The sequence below is a fragment of the Mirounga angustirostris genome, unplaced genomic scaffold (assembly GCF_029215605.1).
Source record: "Mirounga angustirostris isolate CCGP_5_RB_7025 unplaced genomic scaffold, mMirAng1.0.hap1 SCAF_5, whole genome shotgun sequence".
NCBI classification, from domain to species: domain Eukaryota; kingdom Metazoa; phylum Chordata; class Mammalia; order Carnivora; family Phocidae; genus Mirounga; species Mirounga angustirostris.
This window is the reverse complement of record NW_026991713.1, coordinates 113632520-113644667: the sequence shown is the minus strand read 5'-3', so window position 1 is coordinate 113644667 and position 12148 is coordinate 113632520.

Sequence of the window (12148 nt, the reverse complement as noted above, 5' to 3'; positions counted from 1 at the left end):
ACATTGGCCCCACTTGGATAACCCAGGATACTCTCCCTGTCTTAAGGTCTGCTGATTAGCAATCTTAATTCCATCTGCAACCTTAACTCTCTTTCTGTACGCAACAAAGCATAGTCACGAGTTCTGGGGATTAGGACGCAGATTTATTTGGGTGTCACTCACATCCTCGCCATCTTAGTATTTCTTCCATTTTAAGTTCATTCAAAAATTTATCCATATGGTAAACATTTGAGCACTTACTATGGAAATGGAAATGAGATGTGGTCCCTGCATTTAAGGAGGTGATAATTTAGTAATGTCTTTCTCATAAAATGTTTTAATTTGTAGCATTCGATTTAATGATAAGGGAGATATGGTTCTAAATAGTCTAGATATCCTGTTCCAGATACTCTAGATGTATGTGTATATGTGTGTTTTTCATTTTCTAGCTGAGTAACAAGAAGTTTACTGAGGTAAAGCTACTCTTACCCAGGAGTGCAGCTGGGAAGACACGGAGACAGTGTGTGAATGGTGATTTTCTTGCTTGTCCAATGGTTTTTCCTCTGTATCAGTGAATGCTTTATGTATGAAGAATTCTGGTCTCATTTTTGTTTTACGATAACTTCCAGACCTGTAAAGCAAAAAAGGAATGTGGCTTTCCCTGTTTTCACAGAATTTCAGCTGAGAACAGTGGGTGATAGAATCCTCATTGCATCCATAAAGTTCAGGGACGGTAATTTCCAACAGTCTAAAAAGAATAAAGATTTCTTGAAGTTTTCTTTGACATACATCAGGAATACATACGTATGTAAGTGCATGTGAGCCTGTGAATGGCTTTTCCTCTCTCCTCCTGGTGGAGAGACTCTTGCATGACTCCTGCCTTAAGAATTCTGAAGGCAGGAGTTTGGCAGGAGTTAATCCATCAGCGCCGCAAGGAGGAAGGGCAGCAGAAAAACACGCCGTTTGGGAAGTAAGGGTATGTGATTTCATGGATTTGAGGATATTGCACAGACAAATGAGCTGTGCTTGAGTGAACAGACGGGTCCCTCTCTGGAGGGCAGGGGACCTCAGCGGGAGTTTATGTGGCGTGAACCACAAAGGGGATTTTAAAAGAAGTCAGCTGCAAGAGTATCTGCATTGGGGAATGCAAAAACTCCACCAAGGAGACCCAAGAGAAAACCTGCCTTAACAGAGTGAACAACAGCTATTTTAGAGGAATGACAGTTACGGGAATCGCACCCTTCTCGGAACCAGCAGCAGGATGGGAGGAGAGGAGGAAGGCAAGAACAGACACAACCCTCTCCCCCTTTCCCCTCGCTGATTTCAGTGCTGGGCGTATTCCTTTGTCCTCACGAACAACTTTGTGCTGAATGGTTCTCTAAAGGACAACTTTTAATTTTAAATGCAGTGTTTCTCAAACTTGGGTTTCTAAGCTTCTGGGAGTTTCTAAGTCTAAAGGCTCAAACTGTATCTTGGGAGGTCAGACTCCTGCTTTATTCATTTTTTCACAATATTACCTTCAGTATAATAATTTGCATTTAAAAAGCTATAACAGTTGACATTGAAAAACCCACAAGATGTCACATTTATAGCTTAAAATAAATAACCCTGACTTGAGGAGACTCTTACCTGTCAAATGTCACATGCACAGGCAGGAGTATGTCAAGATTTGTGTCTCATAATTGGGACTAAACATAGGATGAAACTTTGCTTTGGGTTTTGCCATTTTGTCCTGGGGATTTGTTGCACCAGTCCAAAGTGGAGTTGGTCTCTTGATTTTTAGGAAATGAAACAGGGTCACTGTGGCAGTAGATAAGACAATTTCTTGTCTTAGTGATGGGCACTGTCTCTGTATACAGTGGCTTTGGTCTGGGTAGGTCCATGGCTGGAGATGGCCAGGGGAGGAGGTGACTGAAAGGGAGGAAGGCCCTTGTGATTCTCCTTAAGTAGGATGACTACCTCTGCTCTTTTCAAAAGGCACAGGCAGGGTTATCATCTCTGCATTTCTGAATGGGTACATGGAAATCTAGGTACCTTCAAACTTTATTTGTAAGTACACCCAACTGCTTCCCAGCACAGCTGACCCAGGATAAATGTGGTAAAATAATAGACAGCACAACATACCCTAAGTTGATCTTGGATCTTCATATATGCACCCTTTGGTGCTGCCAACCATCGGTGATTTGAAGATTCTTCCTTCGGTCAGAGGAGGATGCCTTAGCCAAATTGAGGCAAGTAGCCATTGTTGATTAGAAACTTTCAAAATCACCTATTCCTTCTAACCAGTGGCAATGGGGACTGAGTGAAGAAAACACAGGCTGTGATAAGTAAAGCTTTACCCTAGAAAAATAGTCTGCTGAAAAGTTTTTGGTCTCAAAACGCTAATACACGAGTCAATCACTGGGAGCAGAATTCATATGAAGAAAATAACGAAGCTTTTTCTCAGGGAATGAGCAAAGTATTTCTCCACATTCCTGAAGTCACCTGAAACCGTAATGCATTCCACCACATTTCAGCAAGATAGTAAGAAAGTGCTGTGGGGACAGTGGCTTGTCTTGTATGCATTTGTCTGTGTGAGGATGAAATAAGCCACCAGTGGTGTGGAAAATCTGTAACTAGTGTTGAAAAGGGTATTGAGGGGCGCGTGGGTGGCTCAGTCGTTAAGCGTCTGCTCAGGTCATGATCCCAGCATCCTGGGATCGAGCCCCGCATCAGGCTCCCTGCTCGGTGGGAAGTCTGCTTCCCCCTCTCCCACTCCCCCTGCTTGTGTTCCCTCACTCACTGTATCTCTCTCTCAAATAAATAAAGAAAATCTTAAAAAAAGAAAAAAAGAAAAGGGTATTGAAATTATAGATTATATTTATTCATTCCTTATGGCAAAGGAATTGTGCAACACACTAGCTTTTATTCATTTTATTACTAACAAATTGTTGGCAAAGGCCTCGATAATGTATTTCCTTTTAAACACCAGAGAAAGTGTTGAAATAAAAGTAAGCTATTGTTTATTTTTAAAGTTACCAAATTTCTGTTCCAGAAATATTATGACCTTCACTTTTAAATGGTGAACTATATTTCTTGGTCAGCAATCTGAAAAATTCATAAAACCCTGTCCCCTCTTTGACTCTTGAACCTAGCAGCGGTAGCCTGCTCCCAGAATTTCCATTAGAGCTGATGGAAGACACAGGTGCGCTCTTAGAGCAACAATATCTGGTGGCCTGTTATTTGAATAACATTATAAAAGACTGCTTTAGAGATAGAACCAGTATGGGTAGGAGACAAAAACTGTGGAAAAAAAAGTCTGTGTTTCTTTATGTGGGTGTATATTTATGTGATATCATTGGTTGCCTAGTTCAGAGAATATCTCTTGAGAAAATAATTGTGGGGAAAATAACTCAGCAGAAAGAGAAAAATGGAAAAATGGAAAGTAAAACCTTAAAGGATTAATATATTTGGGAATCTAGTTTGCAATCTTGTGCACGCATGTGTGTGTGTGTGTGTGTGAGAGAGAGAGAGGTAGAGAGAGGGGGGAGAGGGAGGGTGGGAGAGGGAGAGAGAAAAAGGGAGCGATGGAGAGAAAGGGAGAGAGAGAGACAGGGAGGGAGAGAAAGAGAAGGAGAGAGAGAGAGGAGAGGAAAGAGAGAGAGGGAGAGAGAAAGAAAGTAAGAGGGATTACTGACTGCTACCTCTATTGGTAACATCTATTCAAAAACTATGCATACCTACTAAGGTTGTTTTAGGCTCGGCCATCTCTATGCCAAATATCTGTTTCTTCAATAAATGACTTTTAAAAAACCTCAATAGCTCTATCATGGCTTGCAATTGATTCTTGGCTCAAGATTATTTGGCTTTAGGTTTTTATTGATGAGTTGTGTGTTTTTCCTATTAATATTTTTTTTTATGATTTCCATAGCAGTTTAACACCTGGAATATAGTTTCTATTTTGGAGGAAGAAAACTTATTTATTTCATTTTATTAATTTTTTTCAAGGTCTTTTAACATCATGACCTAGATGATTGTCCTCATCATGCTGTTGATGATAGTTATTATTTGAATGAATTAACTGTCATATGGGCTTAGTCAACCTGAAACTTAAAGTGTGTGAGTTTTATTTTGTTGGACCAACATTATAACAGAGGATGAAAAAAAATGTACCATTCTGAATCCCTTAAGGCAGGTTCTGGACATCTGACATGCCTGTACAAAACATAGTCACTTATTTTGTCTGAAAGCACACGCCAATGCTTTTTGCTATATTTCTCTGTTGCTAGATACTGGATTTCATATATCCCTAAAGTCAATCTACCTCCACGTACTTTGTAGTGTCTGATAGGCTGATTCTCCACAAATGTTTAGGGCACAGATATCACACTGGACTTGAGAAAAATGCCCCTTTGGTTGGATTTTGTTGTGTCACACTATGGAATTCCTTTTTCTCTTCTACTTTCCAAAAGGTAGTACTCCAAGTGATTCCTGCATTTATAAGAGTATCCTTCAACATGCCAGTGTGATGAAGATCTGGAGGGCTTGGCATTTCCAGTGAGTGAAGACTTTTGTTATGGCAAAATAATGAGGTATGGGCTTTTTATTATGAAGTCTCCCTGGAGTGTCAGTGCTTTTTTTGTTGTTTTTTTATTGTTTTTCTACTTACTAAAAAGTAAGTGAACCCTTAAATCTAATACATTCTGTTAAAATAAGGTACATACTTTATAATTCAAAATCAATTTCCTTGTTGATACCCAGAAAGTTGATGCCGATCCCAAGCCATTTTAGAAAAGAGAAGAAAACAATAATCATGATTGATAATATGTAGGAGTACTGCATTTCCTTTACCTAAATTTACATTCCAGGTTAATGTATGTTAATATACTTATAAGAATAAGCTTTCATTTCCCCCCCAGTTTGCTCATAAACCGCTGTGGCAATTTCCTGCCCTGCCACCAACACACGTGGACACACACAGACACTAACTTGTGTATGTATGTACACACATATTCCTATTTAGTGATGAGGTCTCACGTTATCTTGCTGGACTTCATGGTAATTGCAATCCAGATGCTCAAAAAAATATTTGTGAAATGAATGAACGGATTGCAGGCTTTTAACACTAGAAAGGGGACTTATTATTACTGTTGTCAAAAAGAAAGAAGTGTTAACGACTGCTTCTCATTTACCCTCCCTCTTTTAGTCGGATATTCATTCTCTGAGTCTGTTCTTCTTATCAGGACTGAAATGCCTAACAAGCAATGTGGTCGTAATGGCTCTTCCTGGATTCGGATTCCATTTGCAATCCCTGCCCTGCCTCTCGAAGAAAATCTGGGCCGAAGGACTCTGTCTCAGGGCATTGTCCATGCAGAGTAAAGATGAAGTCCGTAATACTTCCACTGTGAGTCAGGTCAGATGCCCTCTGAGAAAACCTTGAACTTTAGAATTCTTAAAGCCTTTCTCTTTTTGGAGAAAAAAATATAGTCTTTTCAATTATCTATGCAAAAAGAGAAGATGAATGCTGATATTCTCTATTAACGTTAGAAAAATAAACAGTAAGATCATTTTAAATCTACAATTGCCAGTAATATCAGCTCTCCTCTGCACAGCATCAGATAATAAGTATTCTATTATGTATTATGTACAAAGTATGTGTGCTTATGCACATATATACATACATATATGTGTGTATATATGTATACATATATACATATGTATATATATATTAAAACAATAACAGACATCAGTTGTGGACTGAGTATCAAATCAAAGTGATAATTTTAAATGCTTGTATGTTCTTCATTATAAGTATAGCTGTGTTATAATTTGATTATCTTTTTTTTAAAGTTACTCTCAGCTGATACTTAAAAAAAAAATGTTTAAGTAACCTCCACACTCAGCATGTGGCTTGAACTCACAACCCTGAGATCAAGAGTCACATGCTCTACCGACTGAGCCAGCCAGGCGCCCCTCCAGTTTGATACTTATATGGCCAACAAATTCTTTAACTTTAGACAGTATGACTATATACTTTGACAAATATTAACTGACAAAGTTTTACTTAAATCACCTCAAGGATCTTTCTCCATAAAGAAAAGGAAAAAAGTTGGGGGGAGGGGTGGGAATAGAGGGTGAGAGTCATCTTATCTTGCAGATTTGCAGCATAAAAGGATATTATTTATAGTGGTGATGTATTCTTTGGAATTAAGGCAAAAGTGTTATATGGAAGAATTTTTCTGAACTTTCTGGGCAATTGGCATAGTATATGTATTAGTCTCTTTTGTAATTTCCTTGAAAACCTATTTACTCCGTTAAAGCAAAGTCTTTTTGTTGTTATTTTAGAAAGTTTAAGAGACAATCAAGGGAATTGTAAGATTTTTCGCATTATATGGCTATTACGTTATTGAGAGAGAAAAGGGATTTTCCAGATATATTGAAGTCCCATATAATTAATTTACTTCAAAGCTTACTTCAAGATGAACTAGATTGAACCCAAACTGTAAACTTAGATAGCAAAATGAATGACATAAATAGGAAAAAAGGGCACTTGTTTCCAACTCCGATGAGATAATTGAAAGACTGTCCTCTTATTGGAAATAACAAGACAAAATGTGTTGAGCAACTGTCTTCAGAAACCGGGCAATAAACAGTGGAGGACTATGATCCCTGGAAAAAAGGAAACAAATGAGGTGAACCATAGAACCCAGTCCTCTGACCTCCTTAGAGACATTTTCCAGACTGCAGCCCAGGAAGGAGAATCTAAGCAAAGCATAGCATTTTCTCTAAGTCGAGGAGACCAAGCAGAGTTTAGGGGGGGATGAGGTGCCTGAAATATGTGAGGCTGAGTGCCAGGGAAGAGAGACCTCTAGTGATAAAGTGCCTCAGAAATGTGCATGGGGTCCCTTGCAGTTTGTCCTCAAATCCCCAGTCACAGATGTGGACGATGAACTTCTTTGAAGTCAGGCAAAGCCTGGCCAGAGTCTGTCCCTAAATACTTAACCACGCATGCATGGATAAAACTCCACGAGCTGAGGCAAAACATAATTAGAGAAATAGATGCTAAAAAGTTGCCCAAGCTCATCCAGAGCGGGGGGACGGTTAAATTTTGAACAGCCAGAATGCAGAGTCTGCACTGGGGCTTTCAGGAGAAACTCCAGAGAGTTTTGCCTCATACTATGGCACAACTAGCCCTGGGACTAAAGTCTACTCTAGACTTGCTCTAACAAGGCTTAAAAATAAGTCTTGAAAGGATCAACCGATATATAAACAACTTCCTGTCAGATCAAAGTCCAATAGTATTTAAAGGAAGCAAAGAGGGGCACCTGGGTGGCTCAGTTGTTAAGCGTCTGCCTTCGGCTCAGGTCATGATCCCAGGGTCCTGGGATCAAGCCCCGCATCAGGCTCCCTGCTCAGCTGGGAGCCTGCTTCTCCCTCTCCCACTCCCCCTGCTTGTGTTCCCTCTCTTGCTGTGTCTCTCTCTGTCAACTAAATAAATAAAATCTTTAAAAAATAAAATAAAATAAAGGAAGCAATTTAGTACTCAACATATATACTCTACAAGGTCCAACATCAAATACAAAATTACTAGGCATGCAAAGAAGGAAAATATGACCCATAACTCTGGCAGAAATCAACAGTGGTAAATAGTAGCTTGACTCAATGATGGCTCTCAATTATCATCACCTCCTGATAGTCATATCCTTTAGTCTCCTTGCACATTGAGTTAGAATGAGTTGGTATGACCAACAGAGTGCATTAGCAGTGTCCCTGTGTGACATTCTAGGTTAGGACAAAAGGACAATTGGATCCCTTGTTCTGGGAGAAGCCAGCAGCTACATCATGAGCAACCCTGTAATGAGGCCCAGATGGAGAGGAACTGAGACCTTCACAAAATAGGCAACCCAACTTGCCATGCCCGTGAGTTAGCCACCTTGAAAATGAATCTTCCTCCTGCTCCAGTCAAGCCTTCAGATATATGCATCCCCAACTGATGTCTGACTAAATCTCATGAGAACTGCAAAATAGTGCATCCAATCAAAGCCATTCCCCATTTCCTTAACCACAGAAAATATGAAAGACAATAAATGTGATTATTGTTTTATGCCACTGAGTTTTGGGATAATTTGTTAGGGAACAATAAAGAATTAATATAGACATTGGTACTGCTACTATAACAAAACCCCCGAAATGTAGGAGTGACTGAGCAAGTAGGGAAAAGCTAGAACATCTTAAGGAGACTTTTAGTGAAAGGCAAAAGGCCTTGAAGTTACTATTAACGACGTTGTGGCCCTTGAGGAGGCTGCCACGGAGGCGGTAAGTGAGAAGAATATGATTGGAGACTGGGAAAAAGAGAATCCCTGCTATATGGTGGCAAAAAGTTGAGAGGCACTGTCAATACGCACAATACTGTGGTATCGTGGGAACTAGAAAAGGCACTGAATCAGCTGGATGATTAAACGAAGAATCTTTTCGGGCAGGAGGTTGCAGGTGCAGTCTGACTTCCTTTTGCAGTTTTTTGCACAACGTAAAGGAGAGAGAGAGAGAGAAGTTAGAGAAAAAGTTGTTAAACACAAGCAACTGCTAGGTTTGAAAGCAAACAATGCTAGAATTAAGAAATGGTTCTAGAAAAGATCAAATCCAAAGAACTATTAGGAAAGCATGGTCTAAAGATGAAACCAGACATGGAGGGGAGTGACGGCATCAAGATGGCAACACAGTGGTTCCCAACCGCTGTCCTCCTCACAAGAACAACCAGCAACTTTCCATAAGCAAGACACCATTTGAAAATCCCAGAACATGTGGGTAGGGCTGAAGGCCCCCCCCAGCACAGAGACTAAAAATGGATTGCATTAGAAGGCTGAGAGGAGCCCTTATACTCTGATTGCATCACCCCTCCCCCAGGCCAGCACAGTGAGGCACTGAGAGGCACCCCTTCCTTTCCCTCCCCCGGCCTATGGTTTCTCCAGTGGGGAAAAAAAGAGCCCAAGATGAACATCTAGTTATCCCAGCATTGTGGGATGCTTCCTGGAAGGCCCACTTGGGTCTTGCCTCACAAGGCTCGTAGGGGAAATCTGTGAGGCTTGAACCCTGGGGATCAGATTGAGATGGAGGAGTTGGGGTAGGGTTTACAGCAACTAGTGCTCAGATCTTGGCCAACAGCATTCTTCCTTGCAGGAGCAACCAAGTAGATACTGTAGCCAGTGGCTCTGCCCATCTGCAGAGCTGAGTTGCTGGCCCTGTCTGGCCAGGGAGCAGCTCAGGTTGATTATGTCCCCAGTAAATGAGCCATACACACCTTGGAGCCCATTCAATCCTTCAGCCTTGGCAGGGAAGCGAGCTCAAAGCCCCGCCTAATGCTGAATATAGCCTTCTGTCCTGCCAGAACAGGAAGCCTAACCAGAGTACCTGGGACGATGCATAGACAATCCTACAGACCCATATATAGTAGTAGCTGCACAGAGAGCCCAGCCAGTGGCTCTGCCGATCTCCAGAGCTAGCCAGTGGCTGGTCGGGTCAGGGAACTTGGTGGCAAGTTCTGCCCGATTCATGTACCCATCCGGCCAGTCATACCAGCCTTGGAGCCTGTTCTGTGACCACACCCAGGCAGGGAAGCAAATTCAAAGCCTGTGTACTGCAGAATATTGCCCACAGTCCCACCTAACCAGGAAGCCAAATCAGAGAACCGGAGAAGCTGTGGAGCCCATCCTACATGCTCTAACCCAGGAGCCAACTTAGCAAGTTGGAGATGAGAACGATATGTGATTGGAGAGGGCTAGAAATGTTTTAAATGTTTTATCCCACTAATTTTACAACACAAGTTTTTTTCATTCTTCCTGCTCCTCCCCTTCCTTTTTGTTTTTTTAAGAGATGTAGTTTGTCCATTATTCCAGAATAATGGGATTACGAGGTAATTTATTAGGGTTACTCACTGAGTTCAAGTCCCTTTACCTACTGGGGTCATCTTTCTCCTCTTTAAATCTATGCCCAGGTCCAAGAGCCCCAAGCAACAGGGCTGACTCCCTGCTTGGCTTGCCTTCAGCCTGTGCTCCGACACCCAGAACACTTCTAGAAACCCTCCCGATGTTGGTCTCCACTTAGTTTAGGACCCCTGATCTGATGTCCAGAATGCTTGTGACCTAGGTCCGGATGTTTGGTTTGGTTCCGGCCCCTGCCCCCACACTACCCTTTCTTCTAGAGCTGCTCCGACCCTTCCCTTGAGGATCTCTGCCGTTCTGACCCCAGGGCTGACTGATGACTGCTGACAACCCCTCTCAGGTTGACAATCAGTCCTGGCCCCGCCCCCGACTCCCCTTCAGGCTCCAGTATGGCTTCCAGTTCCAGCCTTGCTCTCGGTTCCGGGCTCCGTCCTGGGTAGTGATCGGACTCCGCTCAGGAGCAACCTTACAGGGACTGAGGCTCATTTCCGGGAAGGTAAGGATGTTCTCAAACCTGACGGTAGATGAGACCGCAGCTACTGGGCGGAGCGCCCATCTCCACCCCACCCGACGGTTTCCTGGAGAAATTGTAAGGGAGTCCGTCGGTTTGAGCTCCGGCTGCTCGGGCCTGGAGCCTGGAGGCTTCCTTCGGTGGGGAGCAAGCGGCTTGAGCGAAATTTGTGGTGTGCCTGTCCTCTCAGGAGTTCAGTTAATACAAGAAACACTTCTTAAAGGTGCATAAAATGCTTACATGTTCTACAGGACTCACAGTTTATTGGGGGAATTAGGCTTGTTCACAGACACAAACACACAAATGAATTCTAACTGGCAGTTTTTACCTTTCAGGGGATCATCCAGCAGCATAGTTCTTAGGTAAGGCTTTTGTGAATCTGGTACACCTAATTTAGTTATTTTTATTCCCTAATTACAAAAGTAATTGGTGCATACATTTATTCTCCTTGTAAAAAGTTAGAATTACATAAATTGAAAAGTGGATGTTCATCCTGACAAACCCTTTTCTATGCATTTACACATTTCAAAATACATGCAGGTATATGTTTTTCTTAAATGTTATATACTATTTGTGTATGCAAATTACATTTTTCATCTAATACATCCAAGGATCTTAACAGGTCCGTGCATATGGATATCTTATTCTTTTGAACTGCTCTATGATTTTCCAGTGTATGAGTGAAAGACTCATATGGGTATGACTTATATGGGTATAATAAATTAGTTATAACCCTATTGATAGGTCTGTGGGTTGTTTAGTCTTTTCTGTTATAAACAATACTAAGTGAATGAATGTCTTTTATTCAGAGCACAAGATCTGTATCTGTGAGATAATTTTTTAGAAGTAGATTTACTGGGCCAAAGGATATCCCCTTTTAAATTTCTAGAGCTATTGGTAAATTAATATTCTTAGAAGTTTATTAATTTACACCCTCAAAAGCAGTGTATGAGGTTTTGTTTTGCCATAGCCTATCCCAGAATGTCAATAAATCATTTGATTTGGGCCACTGGTATCTTATTTTGGTTTTATTTTTAAATTATTGCTTAGAATCATCATATTTCCTCTTTGCGTAAACTCTCATCTTATGTGTTTTCCTGGTTTACCTTTTGGACTGTTGGTATTTTCTACTTGATTTATGAGAACCATTCGTATATTCAAGAAATGATCACTTTTACCTGTGTTTTGAGTCATGAGTTCTTCCCTCCACCCACCCACCCCTGCCACCTTTGCTGGTTACCATGGCGCATATTTGTAGGTGAATTAACTAACGCTTTGCTTTTATGAGTTCTAGATTTTGTGTCATAATAGACAGACTTTTCCCTTTCCGTGATTATAATGATATACTTCATAAAAATATTTAAATAACAAGCTGGAATTTATTTTAGTGTAGTGTAAGAGGTTAAGAATCAATGACATTCAATCAGAGAAAGACATGTATCATATGACCTCACTGATACGAGGAATTCTTAATCTCAGGAAACAAACTGAGGATTGCTGGAGTGGTGGGGGTAGGAGGGATAGGGCAGCTGGGTGATAGACATTGGGGAGGGTATGTGCTATGGTGAGCGCTGTGAAATGTGCAAGACTGTTGAATCACAGATCTGTACCTCTGAAACAAATAATACATTATATGTTAAAAAAAAGAAGAAGAAGAAGAAGATAGCAGGAGGAGAAGAATGAAGGGGGGGAAATCGGAGGGGGAGATGAACCATGAGAGACGATGGACTCTGAAAGACAA